Source organism: Phaseolus vulgaris, chromosome 5, assembly GCF_051622355.1.
Source record: "Phaseolus vulgaris cultivar YP4 chromosome 5, ASM5162235v1, whole genome shotgun sequence".
In the NCBI taxonomy this organism is placed as follows: domain Eukaryota; kingdom Viridiplantae; phylum Streptophyta; class Magnoliopsida; order Fabales; family Fabaceae; genus Phaseolus; species Phaseolus vulgaris.
This window is the reverse complement of record NC_143502.1, coordinates 32,096,393-32,108,574: the sequence shown is the minus strand read 5'-3', so window position 1 is coordinate 32,108,574 and position 12,182 is coordinate 32,096,393. Positions and strand designations below refer to the sequence as shown.

Sequence of the window (12,182 nt, the reverse complement as noted above, 5' to 3'; positions counted from 1 at the left end):
GTATTCATTACGTTATGTGATCCTTGAAATGTTAAGAGTATGTCTGTTGACAAAAAGTCATATGTTCCATTATAATGAGTTGAAACCATGCTAATGTATGAGTGCTTGTATTTGGAATGTCACGGTTTGGTACACTGTGAGATGAAAGGCAGAAACCTTGGTGGGGTCTAAGGAAGTATTTTCCAAGTAGGTGAATACTTATTGGTACTAGGATATTTACAGGTCAAACTTGGTACTATTTGGTACCTAATCAACATCACCAATGTTAAGTGGTTAATATATATATCTCTTTTTATTGGCAGATGACCATAATTCTCAAGAAAAAATAATTATGATTGTACCAATGTTTTTTGTGAGAAATACTAAACTACATAATCACTTCTCAAGTAACTTTGATGTTCATAGTGAATCTTCAAAAGTGGAATATGGATCTATACGGTTGATAAAGTGAGATTGTGTCATAAGGCTAATAAAGTGAGATTGAGTCATAAGATTGATAAAGTGAAATTGAGTCATATCGTTGATAAAGTGAGATTGAGTCATAAGGTTGATAAAGTGAGATTGAGTCATGAGGTTGATAAAGTGTGATTAAGTCATAAGGTTGATAGAGTGAGATTGAGTCATAAGGTTGATAAAGTGAGATTGAGTCATATGTTGATAAAGTGATATTGGGTCTTATGGTTGTAGGTCAAATCATAGGCCCTCGTGTTTGCATTGTGTGTTAAGTTTATTAAGATTGATATTTAAGACTTACAAAGACCTCACTCATTTCTGTGTTTTTCTTTGATATGTACTTGTTGTATGAGCATAAGCAAAACCTACTTAGTAAGAGTTGTTCAGGAAGATTTTGGAAGATCGTGTATAGAACGTTAACATGGAGAACTTAGTTTTAATATTTCTAAAATGTATAAAGTTTCCGGATAGTTCTCTATCCTCATGTAGAACTCTTATTGTTGTAAAACTTAAATATTTTTTAAATATATTGTGAATAATTACCAAAAATCTTAAATATTGACATATATCAATGAAGTTATGTTATGATTAATGAAAATCTTATAAAAAAATTTACTTCAAATTTCTAATTAAATAACAATTATTTATATACTAGGCGAAATGTAACAAATGTTGATGATGACAAGGAGGAAAGAACACATTCAACCTACAAATATTCAACCAATAGAATATAACGGTCATGCCTTTAATCATCGGGATACAATAGTGTATCTTACAAGGCTTGTTAGAAAACAGTTCAACATAAAGAAAGATGTGCAAGATGTCATCAATCGTTCCCACAATGTTAATCATTGCACTAAAAGTCCACTTTTTAATATATATGTATTTTGCATCATCAAATGTCGAAATTATTCCTTTTGAATTTCAATAAAAAAAGGGTGATGATACTTTAACACCCAACATAGTAAAAATATACCCTTAACAAATTAAAATATTAATATTTTAATTATATTTATTTTATTTTTAACTTAAAATATTATTATATTATTATAATAGGTTGTGAAATGAAAGTTACTACTTTACTTATTATATTAATATTTTAGATTGTTAAGTGAATGTTTTCTTTTAATATGTTGGGTGTTAAATGTTAAATTATAATCACTCATCCCTTGAAAGAATACGTGAATATCTATTTTGAATTATATTGCACCTTTTGCTTAAATGAAGTGGTGGCAACGTTGAAGCCTGAAGGAGGTGAGGTTGGAGGGTTGTTTTATTCTCTTTTCTCCATTTTCATTTTTGGCAGCTGCAGAGTGCCCATTTTCTTAATTTCTTAAGCTTTTTGTTACTTTTTTATATTTTCATCAGCCAATTGTATATGCGCGAGACCCACGATTTTGACCATGGATTCATGCACGTTAGCCATTATTTTCTCTGCTTAATTTGTACCAATTTTAATACAAGTCATTTGGTTCAATCTGGAATTCAACCACGGTTTTAACAATGGAGTGGGTCCACCATTATTTTATTTGTTTTCTTTTTCCTACATTGTTCCACATTGGCCCACGGGTTTTGTTTGCAATTCAACCTTTTCTCTGTTTTTGAGAATGTTTAATTATTTCGGCCTCATTTTAATATTCTCACCAACAACATTACGCGTTCTTAGAAAGAGAATCTCGCCTTTTTATTGGGCCCATTTTTATTTGTTTATTGCCAGTTTCTTCCTCCACCCCAACAAATGTCTTCCTGCACCCCATCATTTTCAAAGAAGACTGTTTTACCCCTTTTTTTTAAAATAACTTATGGATTGTTTTTACTGGAATATTTTCAGAATATATTTTTCGGAACACATTTTATTAAGTCCAGATTTACCAACTGAAAATCAAAAAAATATGTTTCGAAAAGGATATTCTATATGATTTTTTGTCTTTTGGATTTTCTATTCTCTAAATATCATTTGTCTAAGGAACCCCTATTCGGGAAAAAATTTTTTGTTTATGGAACTCCTATTCTAAAATCACTTAAAACTGTGAAAGAATAATTTCGATATTTCAAATAATGTAAGGATGCAGGAAGAAAAATGTAATGTAACACTGCAGAAACAAAACAATTTATTTTTGTACCTCAGTAGTTCTTCCAACACCTCCATAATTATTGTAATCCTTATCCTTCTGAATTTGTATTTCGAACTTTAAAAACTTGGAAGTCATTATTTAGAAATTATTTTTGAATTGTAGAATTTCAAATATGAAGTTGACTTCTGAATTTTAGAATCTAGAAAATAGTTTCTGAATTGTACTATTTGGAAGCCAATTTTGTATTCCCAATTCTACCATTTGAAAGTCATTATATTTTTTAAATTATAAAATTTGAAATACAAATATGACTTTCGAATTCTATAATTCAAAATATAAGATTAGCTTTACAAAATCTATAATTTAAAAATTATTTTATAAATTCATAAATGATTTCTGAATTAAAGAATTTAGAATATAAAGTTGACTTCCAATTCAGAAGCCATTTGGAAACCAACTTTGTATTCCAAATTTTATAATTTGAAAATCATTATAACTTTCGAATTCTACAATTTATACAGCCATTCGTTATTTCTATAATTTTTGCTATTCGTTATTTCTTTATATTTATACAACCATCAGCCTTTATTTTTTATAAATTTTGGATCTATACGTTGGGCCGATCTTTCTGCTATTTGTTCCTCATTTTTTACATACACAACCACCAACAGATTTTTTTTTGTGAAAACTAAAATAAAAATATAACTTTTGGCACTACCATTTTATACCTCTATGATCATACACATCATATTAAATGCCTTTTTTCAAAAAATTAAAAATATTTTTTAATAAATTAACGTGAATAGTCATTAGTATCAATGTATCTCCGCTTACCATATGATTTGTAAATATTATTAAGTATAATCATTCGTTTTGTCTTACATTCTAAACAAGAAGAATTATAAAAAACAAAAAATCCTAAATGAAAACTTCAAAAATTAAAATATCCACACAAACTAACATTTTTTGACCTTAAGAACTAGGTGGTCTTTGGTTTTTCATGGTGAATGAAAATACATAGATCAAGGTTTATCTTTGTCGGATCCAAATAAAAAATTTCAAAAATATTTACTTTATATTTTTTTCACATTTATTTTTTCTTTTTAGGAAAAATAAACATTATAAAATCTTATAGTGGTTTCCTTTAATAGGAGGAGCACCAACTTTTTAATAGAAGAAACACAAAATCCAACAAAAGTATGACCACCAAGCTGATTTGGAGTCACTTGGACGAATTGTGGTATGATTATGGAAAATTCCAAAATACTACAACTGCGATGCTCCCATGTGTTTGTTGCATGTGAACATGCACACCTTTATTTTGCTATGTACATCTCCCATGTGTACACATTGGAGCAAGTATCTCATATCTACGGAGGTCTCTTTGGTGAACTCATAAATGAAGATTAATGGCCTACTTAGACTGGTTAGATATTATGTCCAAGTCCGGATTTGAAAAGAACATCAAAGGATAGGTCTAAGCCAAGTCGTATAAGGATTGACATGCACATAAGGGGACAACATAGTCGGTCCAAAAAATATTCATAATGTAAAACACCAAGAAACACAAAATGAACATGTCAAACATTGTTGGGACGTCCATTTCTTGCCATTGATTATGTTTCACTTAACACAAAGTATTCTTTGTATAATTAATTCAAATTCAAATATTTAATGAATGCACAATTATCATTTATTTTCCTTTTTATCTTCAACATATTATGCATCATTTCACGACATTAACAATAATTTTCAACTAATAAACATAACAACATTAAAAAGTAATTCACAAATCCAGTAATGTTACACAAACAACAAAGTCATCCATTATTTAAAGCAAAGTGTGAGAAAACTGATGCACCAAAACTCACATGTCTTCATAATGTATTCTCTGTTAGTGCATAGTGGCCAATATTGCACACCACCACATCAATCTCCATAGTGTCGTTTCATGATCCCATCCACCATAACAATGTTCATTGTCAAATCAATCATCCATAAGTGTTTTTCATCAGGCCACACGTCACAATGATATGCATTGTCACATCACTCGTCCATAATTTCTTTTCCTAACGCACATAACACAATAATGTGCATCATCACATTACTATTCAACAACACTAATGTACCAACAACATATTCTCTTTTAATGTGCCCACGATAACACTCGTAATAAATTTATCACCTAATACACAATTCATTTCACATGTCATAAACAACCGTCTTTATATATATCTCAATCATTCTTCAACTATAAATTCAGACATTGGCCACCACACCACTTTCAAACCATTCAACTAACACAACATTCTCACAATATATACAAATAATTTCTTATTTCCAAAATTATTTTTTTTCATCTTCAAATGAACCACTTTTGCATAACATAATCTGAGAATTTTTTTTTCAATTATGATCTTGTTTTAGTAAATGTACCAAATTGAATTTTTTTTGCAAATGATTGGATAATAGAAAATGATGAATGCGTCGACTTTGAATATCCATTTCTTAAATTGTTTTGCATCCTTCAAAATTGTACCTTCTCCCATTTAAAGGAGAAAGTTTGTGGCACTTTGGAACTGCCAGATCAGACAACATTGACGAAGTTGTACTACTGCCAACCTCAACTAACTACATAAAGAAAAATTAAGTACAATGTTGTTCAGATAATAAGTATTGAAAATGTTTCTCACTTGTTAACTTGGAAGTCTTAATTTTCATTTCCTAAAATTGAACTATATGGAAAGTTAACAAGATCTGGAAAGGAAACTTTGTACCTTCTAAAGGCACCCACCGCATCTAGTTCCACAAATCAGGATCCAATCAATTCAATTAATGTATAATCTATTGCGGAGAACTTATCTAGTGGATCACCGAATAGAAAGTCCAAATACGTATGATTTAACCTACACATGTGTCGATCCTAGAAGAATGTTAATCCCACATAATATCTCTTTAAATCATTTAATTGACGACATATCGAAAATATTACAATATGGAGACCAAAAATAAGTTACATAAATAAACTACGGACATCGAGTTAGAGATGTCAATCGAAAACTTGTACATGACACAATACAAATACCAAATGATGTTGACGTCCAACAAATGATTAACCATTGGAAAAGTACTCAAGTTCTTAACCCAAGTATGTTGCGTGAAAATTCAACTTCAAAAATTGAATTGTTTGTCTAAACTAAAAAATGATGCAATACAACACCTCAAGAATTAGTTAGAACTTAGAGGATAGTACTTACATCGATCATCTTGACAAAAACAAGATCCACATTTTTTTTAAATTGGTAGTGTCTTCATTATTATCATATTTATGTTATATCAGTTTCATTATTATCTTTCCACCTTTAACTAAAATATAAATCACATTTGAATTAGTCATCACCAATATTTTGATTCTCATGATGTTGTTCTTATATAAATTTATAACAAAATGATGTTGTAACAAAATATTGTTATTTAATATTTTCTTATTATACTTTATTGTATACATATATAATTAATTTTTAATTTACAACATCTTTCATTCCAATTATTAACTATTTTTTGATTTCACATTTTAAAAGTATAATGTATACACTTACTAATTTATTTTATTAAACCAAATGTTACACTTGTGCACTAACTAATTTATCATTACATACATGTTAACAATGAATAAATTAATTATAATTTCTAATTTTTAAATTTTCTTTTATTTATTTTGATTATTTTTAACACATTTCAATTTAAATTTTCAAAAACACAATCAAATTTGAAGTTAAATTAACAAGTTAGATTAACATGCAAAAACACCATTGCAATAATAAGTATTATCGAAATTCTCAAGGTCAGGTAACGTTCTCCTTCGCAAAATTGGTCGCTGAGAGCTTTCTCGAGCTTGGAGCCCGCAACATCCATGAGTGCGTCGAACCAATCACCATGATTCATGGCTCTGCCAAAAACCAAAAAAAAAATATAACCTTTCAAGAATTCAAGAGCCCAATTCTGAAAGTTCCAGTGTCCAACCTAAACAAATAAAAAAAGTAGTTGAGAATTCGGCTTGAGATTCAATTCCTCTACTGCAGTCCAACATCCTAGTTAGGACTAATTATGTGAATAAAGACCAAAATTGAACAAAGAAAATAATTACATGATGTTATTTGATTCTCACAAAATTGTAGGCAACAACTGCCTATACTTTATGGAACCCCTTTTGAAGTTAAAGTCTGAACTTGGAGCTGAACTGATGTAAAAAAGAGTTAGACCCTTCCAATCAATTTGCTTCAATAGTCCAATTTGGTACAAATGTGATTGGTAAAAAATGCTACTTTTTATTGGCAATAAAAAATAAATAAATGTAAACAACTTCATGAGAGGTCCAACCCGTATACATAAAAATAACCCTAAATCTTCTCCATCAAAGAAAAAACGCTCCTACAGACAACTATAGAGATAAAAACACACCTGACTGGACCTAGAAAAAACACCTAAAAACAAACACCTGAAAAAGAGTATCATAAGACCATTCTCATACAAACCAGAGGGTCAAGACACCAGTCAGAAAAGAAAAAATACCCAGAGTGTGGCTTGGTTGTAACCCAAGACCAAGCCCTTAATTGAACCAAAGCAAACATTTCTAAAGCATCGACTATGCCCCCTTTAAAAATGACTTTGTTTTTATGCTTCCACAACTCGCTTACTACTATAGTCCAAATCACACCCCACACCTCATTTACCAAAACAAAAGCGTTACTCAACCTGAATTGGGAAAAGTTTAGCAGTGGAACATTATGAGACACAAACTACACTCCAAGTCATGCAAGGCAATGACTCCATACTAGCCAAGCTAATATGCACTCAAAGAACAAATGACTAATAGACTCCTCCGCCACCCCACAAAGACTACACAAAAGACTTTCGACCACAATCACACGCTTCTCCAAGTTGGCTCTAGTGGCTAACTTATTTACCAGCACCCTCCATGCAGTAACAAGTGCACATGGCAGAGCTTTACACCTCCAAAACTGTTTTTTTTTATATAAAAAGCTTTCATGTTAGGCACACCTCCAAAACTATTTAAACACATAAGTATTCTCCCCTTCTCGACCCCCCCTTAGACGATTATAAGCAAATTTAACCGTATAATGTAGCACCTCCTCATCCTTTCATGCCCAGCTATCCTTCTTTTCCAAGTCAAGACTCACACCTTGGACTACCTGAGAAAATTGACACATTAAAAATCCATTTACCAAGTAATGCCAAGTTAAAAATCCTTATATCAATGATGTTGAGACCACCAGCCTCACGTGCTTGACACACCTTTTTCCAAGAGGCCTAGGAAACCTTTCTCCCATCTTTCCCCCACCCCCATAAGAAATTCCTTTGTATTCTCACAAGCTCGTTTGCCACCGCAAAAGGCATTTTAAATAAGGACAGATAAAACAATGAAATATAAGAAAGTACCGACTTAATCAGACAGATCCTCCCTGCCATTGACAAGAACCTGCTTTTCCACCTACTTAATCTACTATTCAACCTATCAACCACCCCAACCCAGAACTTCCTTCTCTTATGGCACCCCCTACCGACATACCCAAGAACTCAAAAGGAGTTACCATCACCTCACAATTGAGAATCGCCGCAAAACGATAGATCGTTATCTGATCAACCCCCATACCGCCATTTCTCCTCTTCATAAAGTTCACCTTGAACCCATAAGAAAGTTCAAAGCAATTTAAGGCCACTTTTATATTGAAGACACTTTTATTATTTTCTTCGCAGAAAAATATAGTATCAGTTGCGTATTGCAACATGTTTACTTTCATTTTCTTCCATCCGATCTTCACGTTGTCAATCAAATTCTTCTCAATTGCCATCCTGAACACTATCTCCAAGCCTTTAGCCGCAATAAGGAACAAAAAAGGGGCTAACTGATCGCCCTATCGTTACCCCTTCTTTGGAAAGAACTCCTTAGTTGGGCTACCATTCACAAGAACTGATAGAGGATGACTCTAAACAACCCTTAATCAAATTAATCCATTTACCACAGAAACCACCCCTTTCTAACATATAATAAATGAACTCCTAACTCCCAGAGTCGTAAGCCTTCTCAAAATCAACTTTAAAGAAAACACACATGTTCTTCTTTCTCTTCATCTCTTCTAGAACTTCATTGGCCACTAAAACGTTGTCCAACAAACCCCTCCCTTCAAGAAAAGCAGACTTCCTTACGTTAATAAGTTTGCTAATCACCTTTTTCAAACGTAGTGACAACGCTTTCAAAATAATTTTGTACAGACATTCAATCAACGAAATAGGTCTAAACTCACCGAGCTGCTGAGATTTTTCAACTTTAAGAATCAAACATAAGAACGACGCATTTGAACCCCATTTACCGCTGGACGCAAAATCTTTCATTGCCGCCATAATGTCCATTTTAATGAACTCCTAACCAAACTTTATGAAACCCAGATTAAAGTCGTTTGGATCAAAACTTTTTGAATTATCACAACTCCAAATTGCTTCCCTAATTTCCTCCTCTGAAAAATCCCCAACCAACATCTGGTTATCAACCCCCGAGATAGAATTAAATCTAACGTTATCCAACTTGATCAAAAGTTCTTCATTCCCAACAAATCTAGTTCATAAAATTTAAAATAAATTCTCTTTTTTAATTCTTTAACTTAGAAAATTTATTTTAATCTTTAATTTTAACTAAATATAGTTTTAGTTCCTACATGTTAAGTTTAATACACTAACACCACTTTAAAAAAATGAAATTTTTGAAATTAAGAAGTGAGTTTAAGTCTAATCCATCTCTATAAAATTGATTTAAGAAATAAGAATTATCTTTAGTTATCTTTGTAAATCTATATAAAATTGATTTAAGAAATAAGGATTATCTTTAGTTATCTATTGTAAATTGACATTTTTTTCCTAGAGACATGAAATTTTCAATACACTTTATGTATATCTCGAGCATGGTCATGTTGAGGATATCAAATGTGAAAATAAAAATAGACATGGTGACATGATAAACTCAAATCTTAACTATGACCAATTCTAAATAACTTTGATATCATATTAAGGAACTGAGTTTATGTCTTACTCAATCTCACAAAATTGAGTTAGTAGTATGATGTTTGTCTCCACTTATGCATTGTCAATTAGTCTTATATTTATATTATGTAAGATTCAATTTTAGTGTTTTTAAAAATTTGAGATCAAAATCAATATTATTTCAAATTTAAGAGATTAAAAATATAATTAAGTATCTTAATATTATTATTTATTCTTAATATTTTTTATTGGCAAACGGGAGTGAGAAAGGTAGAGATAGAGAAAAAAGAGAAAAAAGAAACATGAGTCCATTTAATTAAGGTTTAAGAACCTTAAAAAATCATAAACTCAATCCAATTTAGTTTATGATTTGCACATACCTTTTGGGATAAAAAGTAATTGAAGACGACTGATAATGGATGAGCATGAAGGTAGGGTGAGTGCAGGTGTTGGACTATGACGTGGGACAGACGTGAAGGAGAATAGTGAATATGAAGATTCAATTCATTTACAACCCTATTTATATTTATATTTTTCTTATTTAGTATTTCTTTTTTATTTTCCTATCTAGCACTTTTTTGTTTTTATATCTCTATCTAACATTTTTTTTATTTCCCTATCTAGCACCATTTCAAAAATAAAAAAATAAAATAAAAAATTGAATGCATTAAAAAAATAAATATTTTTTAAGGTTTAAAATATTTATTAATGAATAAAGAAATGAGTTTTTACAAAATAAAAATAAAAAAGTAATAAATTAAAAATGTTTAGTTTAATATTTTTTTTAAGAATGAAGAAAATAAAAAATTAAACCCTGCAACAACATAAAAGTTGAATCTATAAACATAGATTAGTATTTATTTTAATTATTATTGATTATATAATCATATTAATTTCAAGTAAAAGCATTGGAAGATACACAATCAAAGGCAAACACTCATATTGTGTTTTCCTTTGATAGGAGGAACACCAGATTTTTGGTAAAAGAAAGACAAAATCCAAGAGAAGTACGACCACTATGCCGATTTGCATTTCGCTTGGACGAATTATGGTGTGACTGTGGGAAATTCCAAAAACTACACCTACCATGCTCCCATGTGCTTGTTGCTTGCAAATATGCTCACCACGATTTTGCTAGGTACATCTCACATGTGTACACATTGCAACATGTCTTTCATGTTTACGAAAGACTATTTGGAGAACTCATAAATGAAGAGTATTGACTTGCATACACTGGTCAAATACTATGCCCAAGTACCTACATGAAAAGAACCTCAAAGGGGAGGCCTAAGTCAAGTTAAATAAGAATTGATATGGACATAAGAGAACAATAAGAATCAAACAAAAAAATGTTCATATTGTCAAACACCAGGACACACAAAAAGAATGTGTTCCAACATTACTAGATTGACTACTTCTCATCATTAATTATGTTTCATTTCGCACAAACTATTTAATGTACCATTGGAGAAAATATTAAATGAATGATCATCTTTTATTTATTTTCCTTTTTATGTTCAACATATACTTATTTAGTATCGTCTTATATCTCTTATCTTTATCTTGTTTTGATTTTTTTTTATATCTTTTTATCTTTATCTTATTTTGTTTTGCCTTTATTTTATATCTTTTATGTTTTTAGTTATTATTTTTTTCTGTCATTCTTTTTTATTTCTATTTTTCGTTTTTATTTTTATTGTTGTTATTTTTATTTTCCATATTTATTTATTTTTGCGTTTTTTTTTCTCATCTTTAAGCATTAAGTGTAACATTTGCATTATTTTATTTATTTTAGGATTTTGTATTTAGGGTAAACACTTCAATATTATCTGTGTTCACTACTAATTAATACTAATTGAAACTTTGTTTTTTTTATAATTATATCTTATATTTTTTACTTGAAATTAACATGATTACATCATCAATAATAATAAAAATAAATACTAATTTTTGTTTATAAATTCAACTTTTATGTTGTTGTAGGGTTTAATTTTTTATTTTTTTCATTCTTAAAAAAGAAATTATACTAAACATTTTTAAGTTATTACTTTTTTTATTTTATAAAAACTTATTTCTTTATTCATTAATTATATTTCTAACTATTTTAAATATTAAAAATAATTATATTTTTAATGCATATAAAATTATAATTATTTTTTTTTTTAATTTTAAAATGGTGTTAGATAAAAAAATAAAAATAAAAAGATGTCAGATAGAAAAATAAAACAAAGGGTGCTAAATTAAAGTTACCTAAAATTATATTTGATGGGGGTTTAAAACTATAACTGACATATATATGTCGTTTTCAATTCGAATAGTAAAATTGTTAGTTATTATACAAATAGTTTATCATATAATCATATATTTTTATTATCGTTATGTTAATATTAATAAAAAAATTCTAATCGATATTAATTAAAAAAATAATCATGTTAATATTGAATAAAAAAATTAACTAATGTTGATAATAAACTTTTACATGTAATTTTTAAAAATAACTCCAGTTATTTTTGGTTAAAAAAATCTTGATTGAGATCAGTTAAAAATAACCTCAATTAACATAAATTATATATATATTTGACAATAACAAAAAAAACG

General features: G+C 29.4%; 1 pseudogene; it reads left to right on the top strand.

The window, feature by feature from the left end:
• The first annotated feature begins 9,999 nt into the window (after window positions 1–9,999).
• On the top strand, window positions 10,000–11,012 carry LOC150027568 (uncharacterized; annotated as a pseudogene).
• Window positions 11,013–12,182: the final 1,170 nt, after the last annotated feature.